Below are 14,955 nucleotides of genomic sequence, written 5' to 3'. Positions count from 1 at the left end.
GTGTAGGACATCAGTGCATTGACGTAAAATGTTCAAGCATAGGTATAGCATTGTGATTAGCCCGCATGGGCATGCACTAAACGCCCTAATTTCGAATAATTATTATGAGTCCATAGTTGCGGTAGAACTTATAGTATAGTGTGGTATGATACGCTTTGACTTTTTGAGATGCTGAAAAAACATTTTCACGTTTGCTGATTGAAATAATAACCAGTATTGACGCATCACAACTGATATAGTGAATCCACACTATCAAAAAGAGGGAACGAATGGCGCTTTCTTTCTCATCCTATGCGACAGTGCATAGATATGGGCGTGAATAGTTCCGTGAGATATCCGCTCATTCAGTCCGGTGTCCTCAGGTTCAATGCTATAGAATTAATAAAAGCAAGAACAGTTCCCTCTTAGCAATGCTACCCTTCCGAGAAAAAAATGTACCACCAAAGGAACTCGGAAACGATAGGCGTATACAGAGCAGTTCGTGCCCTTTCCACATGCAGGCATAGATTTCAGGGAAGGGTAAATACAGACAACCGTTTCGAGGCTGAACGTAACTACAGGAAGAGAAATTCTCATAGTTCGTTTCAGTTGCGCTTGGGGTTCTTTGGAATTAAGAAGATTCACTCTCACACAAAAGTATGGTACACTGTCAAACGGGAGCAACATTATGTATTCAAGATTATGTGTGCCGATCATATGTAATGCTGTGAAGACGGCAAGACTACTGCACGTATACCGCAGCATCCCTGAAGACCACGAATACAATTTTAAGCAACGCCGAGTCTGTTTGGGAGGAAAGGCGAGCTGCAACAAAATAGCGTCGGCTTGATTACATAGAGCACAATGAGACTTACGCGCTTAAGTGGGCCAACAGAGATATTCGAATATAAGAACAAGAGATTTGTGCACTAGTAAAAGAGAGCGGGTTAACTCGAAATTGAATATTGATTCTTCGTTCACTCATGACTAGATATACAGTAATTCATGCAGACTATACTCAGCCCTGACTCGTTGGAATGACTTAGTTTTCAGATCGCATTGCCAGACCTTGACGGCTTTTCACACGCGGTGTCTCTTTGTTCCTCGCTAACAATACATTAATCCAATTTCCAAATGAACGAAGCAGCTACGTCTACCAAGTCGAAGTGCTGCTTTGCAATACAATAAGCGTTATATATGACTGAAACATCTCTGTGTATTTTTCCTCTCGGTCACCGTTTTTGTTTGGAACATACGACTTCCTGACACGCTGTTTGCGTCATACACGTCACTAAATATATCTGCTCCTCTAAACAGTGCTGGAGCGCGTGCGCGCGCGTGCTCACTGGGTCACCTTGTTTCTGCCATGAATTTATGGACGTGATGGTTTGGGCTAGTTGGTATTCCATGGCACGGAACGTTAACAGCGCGAAAACCTATTAACGAAGGATTAAGCGAGGGGACACAGTCAAGCCTTTGTTTTTGTTCCCTCGCTTCGACCGTTGTTTATTTGTCGCACTGTGAATGCCTTTAGCTAACTGAGAATTACCGAGCCGTCGTGGCTGTTTGGGTAGCGTGCTAGTTCCGCAATCGGGAGGCTTGCGTTCGCTTCTCATGTGGACTCCAATTTTATATTCTGCTAAATCACTGTACTTTGTTTTCAGGAACTCCCTCGAGAAACTTATACTTCAGCATGCTTTGAGCTATTGCTATTTGAATCCATCGGAATTTTTCTCTTACGGCCAACGCCGCTGGTACAGACTGCGACGTCGGATTTCCTCCGACAGGAACCCCTTAACGCTATGGCATAAGAGGACAAGACCAATCGGCTTTAAATAACAAAACGGCCAGTGCTACACAAATGCGTAATACAAAAATAGCTTTTCACTGTAACATAAGCACGAAAGTCTTTTCAGCGATGCTGATGGAAAATCAAGGATGCTGTCTGTGTTTACAGTACGCCCATACCTTCTAATTGTATAACGTACTTACCCTAAAACGTTAGTAATCAGGGAAGTTCATGTTGCATGTGAATTCTTGTTTCTTCGATGCACCGTAAAGGAACCTGCATAACAAATTTTGTCCCGAATTACATTTTGCGAATGTCGAGAATTTCATGTACAGATCAACTTCTTTCATAGAACACAGCGGTTGGTTGCAAGAGACTTTCCCTCATCGCGCTAAAGAACTTACTAAATCCAAAGAAACCTGTCTGCGCAGGCTCCAAACCATGTCGTACAGCAGCCCTGCCATGATGGCCAACATGGACCACGAACAATTTAATGCAATATGTAAATTCTGTGGCAGCCATGCTGGCCTGTTGTTTTACATGGTTTGTTCCTGCCACTCTAATAGAAGCATCGCGCAAATTACGCAGCCGAAGTGGGAGGCGTGGGAGAAGGCTTTGTGCAGCCTAGCTCTCGAGAATCAGCGGCGCCTCGTCGAGCGGGCGCGGGTTGCGGCTCAGTCCAACGTAGTCCCGGAATAGGGACCCTCCAAATCCTCTCTGGCTCTAATTCCTGTACACGATACAATTTCTGCAATAAATGTTTTATTCATTCATTCATTCGTTCATTCATTCATTCATTCATTGGTAGCACACGTCCAACAGCTCTGGAGAATAGTCGACTTTTAAGCGAAGATTGTGTTGCCTCAAAAAGTGGTGCTGTAGGCGTGACCGCAAGAAAACCCCAGCGCCGGCGAATGTACAGAAAAGTGGGTGTACACAAACCACTGTTGGGTATCAAGGCTCCACAAGTGGGACTCTTCTTGCAGCATGGGAAGTCTCGGATGCACTGAGGTCGCCCCGTTCCTACTCAAGCGCTGTAGTAGGGAAATTTCTTTAAACGAAACGCAAAGAAAAGCTGTTCAGAAATAGCAGTTGGGAACAAGTTATGCTATATTGCCACACTGTCAACGTTTGAGCAGCAAGAAAACGCGTGGCCGCAGTGATTCAAGTGTGAAATGAGGAGACAAGCGGAAGGCGTGTGGTTATGTAGACAATAGCACAAGAAAAATGTTAGCATAGATCGCAAGTCCAAGCGCGTCTCGTGAAATGCCTTGAATCACGTATTTTTCAATCTATCTCTCTCTCTTCTCAAGCAAGTGCGCAAAAAGAATAAAAGTAGGCGTACAAGCTTGCGAGTGCGAGTAGCAGAAATAAGGGTTCGGGGAAAACACAGATGTTTTCGGCAACGTCCGTCGTTTCTAGTGAGGCCCCAGAAACCGACGCTTACTGGCACCGATCAAAGGGGCAAGGGGGATGCTGCGAGCGTGGCGCCGTTTGTCGGAGATTACGGAGTCCAGCCTAATGGGTTTTTGATTTCGTGTCCGAAAGAGTTCTCGAGGTCATTAGTACTGAAACATCGGCTCCACTCGAAAGCACGTTTGGCCTGCAGAAACTCCTGTCCGAAGGAGAAACTTCATAGGGGAAGAAGTGCCGCCCTGTGTTTGATCTTTCTTTTTTTTTTAGGTTTTCATGGAGACACGAATAAGTACAGTTGTTAAAGAGTTACGCCGCAAAGACGAGTTGGTGCAGCGAAATAGAGCTTCATGAATGCGTCGCATGCATCTACTGTTCCTGATTTTTAGGTAGCCACTTTAACTTCACTTATTATTCTTCATCCTTCGCATTCTTTTTTGTGTTCTTACAAATTATGAGGCTTATGTGCGCAACTAGAAGTTATAGACTCCTTCTTCAACAGAATTACTGATGCGTGGAACTCATCCGTTAAGTAAGAAATCTCCTGGTAGAAGTGGTGATGCTATGAAACGTGACACGCGCAAAAGAGTATTCTGTATCCAAGCGATTCAGAATTTGCTGTGAAAGGGTACCCACGCGTTATTGCTTGCGGGCTGACATCTGCGTCAGCTGTGATCAAATAGATCAGAAGCCGTCTGTCTTTTGTTTCGTCTCTGAAGCTCGGCCGAGAGATACCCGCATGTCTCAAGCCGTTGCTTTCTGTTCCCTTCAACGTCGATCTCAGGCCGACAAGCGCTTTTGTTTTTCGTGCTCAGCCAAGTCGATGCTTGGTAAGTCAATACGAGACTTACAAGACTCGTTTAAAGAAATCCTTGTCGCCGCTCCCCTCACATCAGATGCGGTAGTGAGATTGAACGGCGAGGAACGAAGCACTGTCGTCTCTTGCAACGGTTGTAATTCTGCGCTTATTGTTTTTATTTTCGCTTTGGCAAACTTGCCTCCGAGTTCTTGTTTCTTCGTTGCCCAGTTGAGTAATGCGCTGTTCTTTTCCTTGTCAACCGTTTACTTATTCTCCGGCGCCCGTCGGGGGTACCGTCTTTCACTTCCCTCCTATGTTATTTTTTACAGCGAAAGTGTTATGAGATCACAAGTGGAGCGCCTTAGTTGTCCGCCAGCGCCGCTGCTGGCGTTCGTGACCGCTAGCGCACTAAATAAGAAAAAATGAAATCAATAAAAAATATCTAGGATCAGATGGGATTTGAACCCCGGCCCCGTGCATGGCAGTCGAGTATTCCACCAGAGAGCCACGCTGGTGCTCGAAACTGCTTTGCAAAAAGACCCTATACAGGCCTCATGTCGGGCAAGTAATCGCATTAACGTTAATAATAGAGCGTGGCAGAAAGTAAAGTAAGAACCAGGTGTCACGCCATGCTAATTGCGCAACGACTGTTTGGTTTAAAGCTTCCCACCCACTACAAAGTGCTCAGCCATAATTCTTCATCGCCATCAGCCACGTCATCAGCACCGAAGGACCTGAATAAAGGTATTCATCCATCCATCCATCAGCCACGTTCAGCATCAACATAGTGCACATAATGCTTCACAGATGTATAGCGGGTACCTCGCGTATCCACAGAAAGAGGAAGAGGGGCATAGTGGGTGCTTTCCTAGTTCACAAAAATTGATTTATGGCGTAGTGGGCATATTGCATGTCTACTCGTGTTAGATACCCCAAGAGAGTTTACAATGGGCTCTAGACAGGCCGCTCTTCAAGCTTTCGCCGGGACTGTGTTGCGCGTTGTGCGCAGTCCTGGCGTTTTAAATGCGAAGCATTTCTTAGCAAACCTTTGGCACTTTCAGCGTTTCTATCTACGCATCCATCCATCTATCTATCTATCTATCTAGCCGCCTACGTCTGGGTGCTCTCATGTTCGCCTCCTTAACTTAGTGTAGACCAAATTGGCAAGCGAGGGTACGAGGATTTGACGAACATGACTGTGGGGTCATGACCACAGTCACAACGGCGACAACAGACATTGGTAATTTAAACGCGAGAGTGTTAAGAAAAACCAACATCGGCAGCGATGACCCGACGAATGAAAAGAATAAAGATCAGGATCCCAGCAGGAATAGAACCCAAACATTTGACGTGGCAATGAGGTATTCTACCACAGAGCCACGCCAGGTCTATAAACTGGTTTGGAAAAACAGCCTATACAAGCGTAATGGCGCTGCGACGTTGATTATGGTTGTGGCTCTGGCTAATTTTACAAGAAAGCAATAAACATTACATATGCACTTCAACCACACAGGCGCCATATCATGTTAATGTCGGTGGCTCCAGTGTTGGCTCCGCTTTCGCAACAGTCTAGCAAACATTACATTTGTATTCCTATGATTCAGCAAGGTGTTTTGACGCATTGCCCGACCCCGGAGGAATATTCCCATGATTACACCGTTAAGTGGACTTAGTTTCGATAATACTATGTACTCTGACGTGAATACTGACGTCACGTCGCACCATGTGTTACCCTTTAAACGCCAGTCTTGTCGTTGTCAACGAGCCTGGTAAGCCCACGATGTGTACACAGCTACTACACTTAGCAAAACACGTCGATCCACCTCGTAACGCTTGGCTCAAAGCCACAAAATACTGCTTCACATAAAACCGATTCCCTCAGTGCGTGTGATCTGCCGAATTTTTTTTATATTGCGTTCTCTTCAGCAGTTTATTGGCTAGAGCTTCTCAACAGCAATGTTATATTCACGCCATTTCACACATTTCATTTTTAAAGCACCAGATAATCGTAATGGTGACGATGTAGTCATGTCTTTCTCTCAATATTGCTGTTTTATAGATGTTATTTTGATTATTTGATTACGGGAACATTAAATATGGTGCGCTTAGTTCTCTTTCGAAATGACAAGGGAGACTAATATGAACCTTAGGCTAAGCATTTCACCTAGTCCGATCCCCCTATCCTTCCGCTTTGCCGCTAGAGAAATACTATAGAAATCGATGTAGTACCATATAAGTTCGAAACGTGTCTCGGAATTTGACCTGCGTGCCTACGAGCAGAGATTAATAACTTGCCCGAACAAAGTTGTTTGGCCTGTCTTTATGATGACCACCGTACACGACACGGTTTGCGCTACGTCAGCGGCGCTGTTTCCCTCAAGAGAAGAGCAACAGCATAATTTCTTTACTAGTGTCTAGGTCATAAAACATTTATTTATTTTCTTAGGTAAATTTAGTTTCGTGGTTTAAGTTGCACAAGACTTTCATTCACGTTTGTTACAGTTAATGTCACCGTCTTGTTGAAATCTACCAAACAACAAGTTTCAGAGAAAGTTCTGTTGGGACCACCGCCTTGTCACCAGCGCGATATTCTGAAAGCCCTACACAAATTTGTGCGCGAGACAGAGCTCGACAAGAGACTGTAAATAGTTTGTGGACATTCAAGGTTGTGCTTCATCACCACCTTCCTCCTCCTCATCATCAACACCTGTCTCCTATATTTACCAACCCCTCCCTTTCCTTAACGCTGAGTGGCAGGTCCGAAAATTGATTCAGGCGGACCTCCTAGCCTTTCTGAAACAATAAACATCTCTCTCTCTCTAGGCTGTGGTTGGAGTTTCTACAAGGGAACTTAAGAAGCCGACACGAAAATATCACTATATGGTAAATTGCACAAGGGCTTTAGCATTACCATAGTTGTATTAGGAAATCGACGGCGCTATTTTTTTAACTGCAATGCAAGGCTTAGCCTGCTTCTGCCAGACACGCGTCGTGTGAACTAATCAAGCGATTAGGCGTACTTGTATAAAAGTGTAAAGCATTGCAAGGAGTGGCGCTGCCAACTAGAAGTATTAGCATCCTTTCTGTAGGCAGAAAGATTTGATTGTGGTAGTCGAGCAATTTGGTGGCATTAAAAGGGTGATAACAATCATAAAGATGACCTTTTTTTAATGGTACACAGATCTAGCTTGTTATTAAGGGGGCACTTATATCATCCATCTATCCATCCACACACCCACCGGTCCGTCCGTCCGTCCGTCCTTGCACGGCAACAGGAATGTTATGCGTATCTCCAAGTAAGGAAAATGGTATTTTTGCACAGCAGTGGCTCTGACGGGACAGATATCTATTGTTACGCACACGCCTAGTTACCTCCTTTGCCTCTACATTACATTAAAGTGGAGTTGGGCGAAAATGAATGAAATTTAAATTAAAAAACTATGCCCTGCCTGCAGGCCAAAATCGATAAATTAGATAAACGAACAAGTTGTAATAAAATTTCGATTAAAAAAGAGAGAATAGAAAATAAAAAATAAAAAGTTTGATCCCACCACCTAGCGAAGCCACCTCTAAGGGAAATATTCTCTAGAATACATACTAGGGTTTCTCTTCATCTTGACTTGTGGCCACGTTCTTTTACTGCGAAAACTGTTATGAGATCACAACAACAACCGTTTTTGGCGCCGTAGTTGTCCGCCGGCACCGCCGCCGGTTTCCGTAACCGCTATCGCGAGAAATATAAAAATATTGGCCGCTTATCTGCATGCTTCGCTGCGAATGTCGTCTAAAGACGATAGAAGAGGCGCTGCGTGAGATATGGACGCCATCTGGTAATACGTCGGGAAACATGCGTGCTGTGTTGCAGGCTGATAGTTCCGGCGCCGCAGCAGTCGAAGAACGGTGGTGACCAACGCGACCGGCGGGGACGCCCGTCAGCCCGAACACGCGGTTTGGCGCGAAGCGCTGAAGCAGAAGAAACGTCCGCACTCAACGAGTACTCTCCACACACTCTTTTATTTACACGTCGCTTGGGGAAAACAGGAATGCCAGAGCGGCGCCCCATGGCATTCGTATAGTGCAATACAGAACCAAAACCGAAACACAACAATGAGCTCGTGCAGAGGGCACAGAGGAAGGCAGGTTTCAGCGCAGTCTCATTTTCAGCGCAGTTTAAGAAACTATGGTCTTTAGAATTACGTATGTATGCATTTTCTATTAAAGGAACACACCACCTAATACTTACCTAGTGATGTTGCGCCTCAGATATGCGTAATGTTTGCTTTTTGATCGACAAAGTACACAAGTATGAACCTAGTCAGCCGTTGAAGATGGCTGGCCCTTGAACAAGTGGTTCAACTTTGGTCGAGTGGCTGAATCGAGGGACGTGCCGACAAACAGAAAGACAGACAGACCAAAATTTCTCCGTTTAAGTATCCCAGGAAAGACTATCGTCTTTAAAACGAAATAAGACACAAATATCCAGGATGGAACGGGGTTAGAACCTGGTCCCGCCCAGTATTCTACCTCAGTGCCAGGCCGTTCTTTTTTCTTTATTACAGGGAAGGAAGCCGTTGCACCTATAGTGATATTATAAAAATTAATAATCAGGCATATTTAAACACAAATCAAACACAGAAAGCCATTCTAGAGCGTCACTATAACGTTCATATACCCGCGTATTCGAAGCACTTGTTTTTTTTTTATTTATTGCTAGAAACTCCTTTGCACAAAGACCCATTACAGGCTTCATGTCGGGAGAGAATCACACTAACATATGTAATATAGCGTGGTAGAAGAGTAAAAGAACAACCATGCGTCACAAAGCTCGGATTCTTTAACCAGGCGTCATACAATGCAAATTTCGCAAAGAGTGGGTCGTTAAATGCTTCCAACCCATTACAAGGGGCTCAGCCATATTTCTCCGTCGTCATCGGGCCCAGCATCACCAAAGTGCAGGTAATGCTTAAAGGTGTGCAGCGGATGCCACGGTTCTCCACAGAATGAAGAAAATGACATAGTGGGTGCATCCCTACTTCACAAAAATTATGATGATTTATAGCGTAAAGGGCACCTCGCAAGTGCACTTATATAAATTGCCAAGGAAGCCGTTAAGGCCCCTATTATTCATTTCCTCAGGGCCTCAATAATGCTCTTTCCCTCTTTCTAACGGTAACATATGTTATATAGCGTGGTAGAAGAGTGAAATAACCACCGGGCGTCACACAATGCGAATTACGTAACTAGTCGGTCGTTTAAAGTTTCCAGCCCATTACAAAGTGCCCAATTTTAATTCTTCATTTTCATCAGCCGCCACCACATGAAAGTGCCGATAATGCCTTATAGATTATTAGCGGGTTCGCTTCTCCGAAGAATGACGAATGATGACGTAGTGAATAGTTCCGAACTTCACAACAATTATGATTTATGGCGTAGTGCGTGCCTTGCATGTGTACTTGTATGAAAAGCCCCAAGAGAGTTTACAACGGGCTCTAGAAATACCGATCTTCCAGCTTTCGCTGTGACTGCGCTGCGCTTTCTGCGCAGGCCTGGCGTTCTTTCTTTTTCTTTAGAACGAATGTATTTCCTGTTTCTGGCGGTTGGGCACATCAGCTGAAGTGCACTGAAAGCACTAGAATCACTATTCCCTAGATTCGCAAGATTTCCTTTCTACTGCAGCAGCACATGCGGAAAATGTGTCTGTAAAATGTCATCGCTCTTTAACTGTACCGGATTACAGCAGTTACCGTTATCTGGCAATTTCGCAGAAACCCTAGACCAGATTTCTCTGTGCTTATTCAATGTCGTAGAGCTCTTCCGCAAAAACAGGCAGCAGCGAAGATACAGCCGGACTCCATTAATGATGACGCCGGAACTCTACTAAATAGGCTGACAGCAACTGCGTGTCTCTGTCGCTTCTTATCTATTCGGTAGTGTTCCAGAGGCCGGGCACACATTGATGGTTGTCGTACGTGCTTCCTAGTACGTCGTAGGGAAAAAGGGAAAGAGGCGGAGGTTCTGGTCCTCATAAATCTCCCCACCTGGCAGGGAGGCCTGTCCCGGCTTATCGGCCGCCTATCCCGACAACAGCGCCCACGCTAGCGCAAGAAAGAAAAGAAGTAATAATATTATGAAGCAAATGAGGGGCGGGTAAAGGGGAAGGCCATGGAGAACAGCCCGAGAAAGGGAGAGATTTGCAGGGAAAGGGCTCAAACGCACCCATGTAAAGGTCACATTGAACGGCCAGCCGGGCGCTCCTTTGATTTTATTCAGCGGAGCGCGTAGACCAGTAGGCGTTGATTAAATCCCGCCACGCTCCTTCACCTCCGGCTTCCTTGCATCCCTACTGCGCCTTCGTTTCCAGAGGGTTAGGCGCTGCGGTCCATCGGAGCGTAGCCAGCGCAACGCCGCTCTACGCGTATGCGTTGCGCTGTGCCTCAACGCTTCATGAAACAGTTGTCAGAAAGAGCAATACGGAAACGTTACCACTAAATGCACGAGCATGCAAAGATGACGCTGTTATGCGGGGGTGCCTGCACGCTCATAATCGACACTTGTTTGCGATATCGTCGAAATAGCGTAGAGAATCGTACGCTGTCACGGTGGTATATAAAATAAGTTCGACCGGAAGCATAACATAATTGCTACATACATGCATACATACATACATACATACATACATACATACATACATACATACATACATGCATGCATGCATGCATGCATGCATGCACGCACGCACGCACGCACACATACATACATACATACATACATACATACATACATACATACATACATACATACATGCATGCATGCATGCATGCATGCATGCATGCATACATACATACATACATACATACATACATACATACATACATACATACATGCATGCATGCATACATACATACATACATACATACATGCATGCATACATACATACATACATGCATGCATGCATACATACATACATACATACATACATACATACATACATACATACATACATACATACATACATACATACATACATACATACATACATATATACATACATGCATGCATGCATGCATGCATGCATACATACATACATACATACATACATACATACATGCATGCATGCATACATACATACATACATACATACATACATACATACATACATACATACATACATACATACATGCATGCATGCATGCATGCATGCATGCATGCATACATACATACATACATACATACATACATACATACATACATACATACATACATACATACATACATACATACATACATACATACATACATACATACATAATGCACTCATGTGCTTTGACTCTTTTCAAAAAAACGATGATGAACCTCGGTTTCTGCATTCATGAGGCCAACAGGCTTTGATCCATTCGAATGTAGTTTCATATTGCGTAGTTCGACAACCGAACATTCGTACTACGCTGAACAAACTAGAAGACCGACATTCTTCGGAAAAGAAGATCCTCGGACCGTGGACCAACGCGTTGCAGGCCAGCAAAGCGACGCGGTCATTGATGCCGTTTTTAAAATCGACCGAATTAAGCATGTAGGCGTGCAATGGACAGGCTCGGGTTCAAATACGGACACGAAAATTTATTTAGTATTAATCAGTATTTCTTCAATCCACGGGCGTTTTTCTCTAATGCATTAGTTTCATCTACCCTCCGTGAGGACGGCAGAGGTTTGGTCTTAACGATGCAAAGTACACTACTGCTCCCTGGGCGTCACTGGTGTTTTTGGTTTACGCACGCAGCGATCCGCTGGAAAACAGTGTGTAACAACTCTATTGTAAAAGGTTATTGGTTCAGTGGCACAGCAGCAAGTTTTGTGTGGCTGTAATGAAGTGGTCTATGTGCTGCATTGGCATAGCGGAAGTGGGAGGAGGTGTTCAACTCCCTCCCACTCAATGTGGGTGTTCAAAGTGTTCAAAGTCCACATGAAGCGGTGCTATACCTGCCGAACACCCATAGACGTTGCGAAAGATCTCGTATATCAATGCACAAAAAATTTCACCATCTCCCACTAAAGGGAACCATGTGGGGATGCGAAGGAGCGCATGCGTCGACCTAAAGTTCTGTACGAGTATATCACGGGCACCTTGCCCGATGTTAACGCGTCCTTGCATGTGGAGCACACCATGTATTCACTGTAGTTGCTGTTGCTGTTACTCGTCCCGAACTCTTGTTGGAGCGCGCCGCGCGGGTTCATCGCGCGTGTGCAGAATCTCGTTCCCCGACGCCATCACGTGATTGCTAAGAGAGTGTAAGGGGAAGAGGCCACAGCGTCTTACCCAGCCCCTTACATAGGCCCGAATGAGCTAGCGCGTGCCAGCACACGTGGTTTTGTCTGCGTTACGCCAAGCTAGGCCAAGCGACAAAACCATGTGTGCTGGCACGCGCTAGCGCGTTCGGGCCTGTGTTGGGGCGGGCTGGGTAAGACGCTGTGGCCTCTTCCCCTTACACTCTCTCAGCAATCATGTGATGGCGTCGGGGAACGAGATTCTGCAGACGCGCGATGAACCAACGCGTTGTATCCTAATCAGAACGCGCTGGCACATGTTAGCGCGTTCGGGCCTGTGTAAGATCTGGGTAAGACACTGTGGTCTCTCCCCCTTACACTTTCTCAGCAATCACCTGATTTCGTCGGGGAACGAGATTCTGCAGACGCGCGATGAATCCGCGTGGCGGACTCCAACAAGAGTTCGGGACAAGTAACAGCAACATCAAGTACAGTGAATTAATAATGTGCTCCACTTGCAAGGACGCGCTAACATCGGGCAAGGTGCCCGTGATGAACGGAACATTAAGTCGACCTATGCGCTGCTTCGTATCCCCACATGGTTCCCTTTAGTGGGAGCTGGTGCAATTTTTACAGCGAAAGCTGTTATGAGATCATTTCAACGGCCGTATTTGGCGCCGTGGTTGTCCGCCGCCACCGCCGCCGCCGCCGCCGCCGCCGGTGTCCGTAACCGCTATCGCACGAAATAAGAAAAAAAAAGAAAATGAGAAAAAATTTCCAGGATGGAACGAGGTTCGAACCTGGGCCCTCTGCGTGGGAGCCCAGTGTTCTACCTCGGAGCCATGCCGGTGGTTTTTTTTTTCTTTAATTCATGGAAATATGACTCGTTATAGCTGTGAACCACACACTACATACTTCGTCACATTAGAATTACCTTAACATTCAGAACACCCACATTGTTGCCTGCAGTAAGAGGCTGTTCAAAAGTCAGGCAAACACACACAAGCGTCCAGAAGTGCAAGCCACTCCGGAACGGGCTCGAAAGTCTCAACAACACTGCGCACTTGAGCAGCTTCTTCTCGGAAGACAGACCTCGTCGATCGTGGTGGCTCGGCGTGCCTGTCGATCATGCGACTTTTCCATAGCGCATAAAGTTCTAGCAACATAAATAAATCATACGGTGTATTATTGGTGGGGCTTTTTTTGAAAGGAAGGAACCGAATACCATGAGCTGTGATTGGAAGGTCTTTTCTGATTGTTCTCTTTAGAATGTCCCAGAAATAAAATGCGTCACGACAATGGATAAAACAATGCTCTATCGTCTCGGGTTGGTCACAGAGTCGACAATTTACAGTCCAGGGCACATATATTGCTTTTTCATTGAGCCATTTCTTCACTGGTAGAGTGGATGTGTGCAGTTTAAAGAAAAACATTTTCGCTGCTGGCGAAATGCACATCCTACGTACACGGAATAATACATCATGGCCAGGCAAAAGCAAATATGGCAGTCGGTATACAGGTTCTGGGAAAAGGCTATTCACAAGTGCAGCGGTTAGCGTTGTTCTGTCTATATTATATAAATACTCTAATGTAAATCTGGTTTTCAAAAAGTTGACAGTATCAACAATTTCTTTTAAGAATCCCGACAACTGCGATTCCTTGGCAACATTTGTCGTGACATAAAGAAAAGGAAGATGGTAACTCAGACGGTTTCGTAGAACTGCCAACAGAAATGGGTGACAGAGGTCTTTAAGATAAAAAAATCGCAACACCAACTGTCGCACAAACAAATGCACCAGACTGAGGCCGCCCTTCTCAAGTGGACGAAAAAGGTTGTCTCTTCTCATAGGTTCCCATGAAGAGCCCCAAATAAAACAAGCAAATATCCTGTGAAACGCTTGAATGTGCACACGAGAGCAGTGCAATACCTGCAAAACATAGACAAGCTTTGATGCAATAAATATATTGCACGCTTTATCTCTTGAAAAAATGAAAAGGTCTCGTCCGTGCCATGTTGACAGCTTTCGACGGATATTAGTTATCGCGGACGTCCAATGTGGGCCGCTGTTACGATAGTTATCAAGAGGCACACCAACATACCGCATAGCAGTCGCATTCCAATGGATATTTTAGATAACTGAGGGAGTTTGAGCCCACATTCCCAGCCGGAACCCTCTGCTTTTATCAAAATTTATACTGGCTCCAGCGATTTCACAGAAGCGTAAAGTAGTGTTTACTGTTTCTTTAACACTAGGTTTATCGATGCAAAAGAAGGCGATGTCGTCGGCATAAGCTAGAACTCAGCCTCAGCCTCATATCGGTATCCTCTAATGCTAGAATTTAGAAGCACACTTAAACATAGTGGTTACAGGTATATTGCAAAGAGCAAAGGTGAGAGCGGACACCCCTGACGTACGGATGAATTTAACTCTATTATATCCGAAAGTGTGCGGTTTACAATGAGCCTTGTAGTGCACTTTTTATAACAGAGTGAAATACCATTGTACAGCACGTCACCCAACTGCAGATGTCTTAGGAGCCTGAACAGGAAAGCATGCCGTACCTTATCAAAGGCTTTCGCGAGGTCTATTTGAAGTAGGGCTACTTGGTCCATACTACCATCGATACATTCAAGGACTGACCGCGCTATATGGATATTTGTTTGTATAGAGCGGCCTTGAATTCCACATGTTTGGTGGTCACCTACGCATCT

The 14,955-nt window shown here is 45.1% G+C and overlaps 1 pseudogene; it reads right to left on the bottom strand.

Annotated features, from left to right (window-relative positions):
- Positions 1-13,222: 13,222 nt before the first annotated feature.
- LOC119392923 (uncharacterized) lies at positions 13,223-14,401 on the bottom strand (annotated as a pseudogene).
- Between the last annotated feature and the right edge of the window lie 554 nt (positions 14,402-14,955).

Source organism: Rhipicephalus sanguineus, chromosome 5 (genome assembly GCF_013339695.2).
Source record: "Rhipicephalus sanguineus isolate Rsan-2018 chromosome 5, BIME_Rsan_1.4, whole genome shotgun sequence".
Classification (NCBI taxonomy): Eukaryota; Metazoa; Arthropoda; class Arachnida; order Ixodida; family Ixodidae; genus Rhipicephalus; species Rhipicephalus sanguineus.
Note: the sequence above shows the minus strand (reverse complement) of the source record. Positions and strands in the feature narration are given on the sequence as shown.